Source organism: Lutjanus erythropterus, chromosome 7, assembly GCF_056507025.1.
Source record: "Lutjanus erythropterus isolate fLutEry1 chromosome 7, fLutEry1.hap2, whole genome shotgun sequence".
In the NCBI taxonomy this organism is placed as follows: Eukaryota; Metazoa; Chordata; class Actinopteri; order Lutjaniformes; family Lutjanidae; genus Lutjanus; species Lutjanus erythropterus.
The window spans coordinates 482,025-485,432 of record NC_139323.1 but is presented as its reverse complement, the minus strand read 5'-3'; the positions used below and the strand labels follow the sequence as shown (position 1 = coordinate 485,432).

At 41.4% G+C, this 3,408-nt stretch overlaps 1 long non-coding RNA gene across 1 annotated transcript; it reads left to right on the top strand.

Moving 5' to 3' along the window:
* The first annotated feature begins 562 nt into the window (after window positions 1–562).
* LOC146323400 (uncharacterized) lies at window positions 563–1,966 on the top strand. The gene is made up of 3 exons (XR_014771173.1): window positions 563–851; window positions 918–1,003; window positions 1,085–1,966. It is a non-coding gene; the product is annotated as an uncharacterized LOC146323400 (long non-coding RNA).
* Window positions 1,967–3,408: the final 1,442 nt, after the last annotated feature.

The window sequence follows — 3,408 nt, the reverse complement described above, 5'->3', positions numbered from 1 at the left end:
ATTCAGAGTTGCATAATCAATCATTTTATTTCACTGTAATCAAAGACTACAAAACTCCAATTTTTTAAGCCCTGATAAGCCCAAGCATTTGAGTTTATTAGTTAGGCAAGTACTAGAGTACTGCTAACTTATTCAGGTTTACAGTGATCCATTCATCCACTCATGGAATTGATAAAAAAAAAAGAAAAAAGGTCAACCAGTCAGAAAAGCCAGCATTTCTTTTTTGTGTGTGTGTTATTTTTTTCCATAGCACCTGTTCATCGAGGCACCAAAGAAAAGACATTTGATGAAAGTATCTGTGTATGATGAATTGCACGTCATGTAATGTTAATTTGGTAGATACACTTATGCGTATGGTCTGGGAGTGTCTTGAAGTCAAAACATTCTGGGAGAAGGGTGTCTCAAAAATTGTCCAATATGACACAAATAAATTTTTATTGTTTGTCATCTTTAATATTAAGGAATGATCATTCATCTGACCCTTAACTCAGAAGCGGTTGTTATGTTTGGCAGCCATGGCTGCTAAAATGTTGGTTGCTGTAAGATAGTTATTTTCGAATGTAGCAGCATAGAGGTGTTCCTCCCCTATGCAATTGAACGCCGCCTGTAATGAGGTGGGCTGATATAAAGGTGGCAGTCTTCCCACCAGGTTCTCCCTCTTGCGCCCCCGTCATCACCGGCGCGTCACTTCCGTGTCGGAGGTCGTTTGGCCGTCAGGTATGGCTACACGCTGCTTCACCTCGCGGCTCGTGTTTTGTCGGTGTGCTTATGGCATTGTTGTGTTTTGTAGGACAACTGCTTGGGTGTGACTCTGTGCCTCCTGTACGTGCTGCCGCGTTTGTTTGGCTGTGGTAAGTGTCCTCTCTCTTTGCGGTATGGGTGATGCTGTTAGATGGCTAATGCTAGTGTGATCACAGGTAAATGCTGGCGGCTGCCTGGAGCCCTCTCTCCCTCCCCCCTCTCGAGCAAGCGAGTGTGTGTGTGTGTCCGTACCACTAACAAGGTATGTATGTGTAGCCTAGCGTGCACCGCATCATTTTTTTGTAGTACATTTAATATTACTCATAGTACTTTTCTTGATTAGGTGCTACCTTAACCAGCTCACTGGGGCCGCTGCTGCTTTGTCTCCGCTGCTGCTTTGTCTCCGCTGCCGCTTTGTCTCCGCTGCTGCTTTGTCTCCGCTGCTGTTGGCCTCAAAGCCACTTCACAACTGTGCCCCCATTAAAATAGACTGTTCCAGGGGGTGTGTGAAGGCTGCTCGGCCGCACAATACGAGCCAGGGCACAACACTTTTAACCGGGGTTTGGTCCCCCTCCTTTTATGAATTGAATGAGTGTGGGTTATATTCTGTTAGTTTTTGGGTTATTTGTATGAGTTTATTTGTCTATTTTGATTTTGTTTGCTATTATAATTTTCTGATTAATTAGGTTCATTTGGGGGTTTTTCTGTTGGTAATTTGGTAAGTTGTTTGGGTTTGTTTTCTTTGCTTAGCATTGTGTTTTTTTACATTTGGTTAACTGATTCTAGTTGGGCAGTTATTATTTGAAGTATTTTGTTAAGTTTGATTTGTGACCTGCCCATTAATTATAATTTTTGATTGATTTTGATTTCTGTTTTGTTGCAGTGCAACCCCCCACTAATTTGTTTTATTTCCCCTCCCTTTTTCCAGTTGCTGGAGGCCGGTGGCGGTGGTGCTGGTGTTTGGTGGTGGTATCCCCCCGTCTTGTCTGCTGTGTCCTTGGGAGTGGGTTTGTTCACTGAGAGTGTCTGCCACGTATGCCGGGTGATTTAAGTTGATTCCCTTGATTATTTTCCTTTTTTTTGGTGGGTCCCTCCCCTGCACTAGTGCTCACCCATCCACTAGGCCTCAGCCCTAATTTTCCCCATTCCCCTTTTTATGTGTGAATGTTGAATTAGTATTTTAAAAGTGATTGTTTAATAAAAATTTGTATTTTAAAACTTGGAACCACGTCTCATGCCTCCAGAGTAAACGAATCTGTGTGCCTTATGTCATCAAAGTAATTCTCTGGGTGAAATTCCCAGGGTGGCGTTGTCGTGCTCTTTCCCTTTTGGTAACATAATCATCTCTAAATTCTTTCACCTCCTCCTCGTCGCCACACTAATAAATAATTAATCCATCAGTTGTACCATTTTTTTAAAGTGATAGTTCACCCAAAAATGAAATTTCATTCAATATCTATTGACCCCTTTGCTGATGTGAGGATGAGTGAAGATCTCCAGTTCACAAAACACTCCTGGGGTTTCAGTGGAAAACAGCCAAATCCAGTACAATTGAAGTGACCGGTGACCAGTTTTGAAATTAAAAAAATAAATAAATAAAATAAAACACAACAAAACACAAAAAAGTCTCCATACTGCAAGATGCCATTTACGCCATGTTTTTACCCTAAATGTCAACTGTAGCCTCTCAGACCAGAGCCACATGTACACCTGAAACATAAGTCGGGCCTTTCTCAATCTGGAAAGGATTTTGTACACTACAAGGTTTCTGTTGCTCTCGCTCTGTAGTCCATGGCTGCAGCAACAAAATGATGTTCCTCCTCTATGTCGAAGGCCTTGTACATTTTGTTCTTTGTTGAAAGTTTGTGAAGTCAACTGTATGCGTAACAAGTCACTATTTCTGAGCAGATCTCTCTCTGTTGTCTGAGTCACTTCCAGGTAGCATGTAAACGGAGATGTGAAGGTATTGCGAGATCTCATATATCTTGTGTCGTGCAGCTTAGGCGAGAGCTTATGTACCCACTTCAGGCGTGTGCATGTAGCTCTGTTGTGAGAGGTTACAGCTGAGATTTAGGCTAAAAACATTGTGTAAAGGGTGTCTTTTTGGGTCAAATTTCAGTGTTGCATCTTACGGACACTTGGATTACACCACACAAAGCAGTATGGAGACATCTTGTGGTTTTTGTTCTTTTTTTTACATTTTAAAATTTTCACTTCAATTGTACTGGATTTGGCTGCAAGGCTGTTTTCTGCTGAAACCCGGGAGTGTTTTGTGAACTGGAGGTCCTCACCCATCATCACATCAGCACAGCTGTGAGTAGATATTGAGTTAATTTTCATTTTTGGCTGAACTATCACTTTTTAACAGAGTATGTGCTTATAGAACTGTCCAGAGCAAAGATGAACTATTATAGCCAAAACAATCTTGAGAAGTGGATGGAAGCACTGAGCTCAACAAAGCATATAACAAGTTGAAGGGAGGAAGAAGAGAGATCAGAAAAATTCTTAGTATAAAAACTTGTATCAGTGGCGTACAGTGATGATTAGATCTGGGACTTCAGTTTAGCCAAAACTTTGCTAGACACACCAAAAAAAAAGGATTTTGGTGGAATAAAAGGCAGGCAGCAGTTACCTTGATAGCTGTATTAAAATTTGTATTAAACAGTA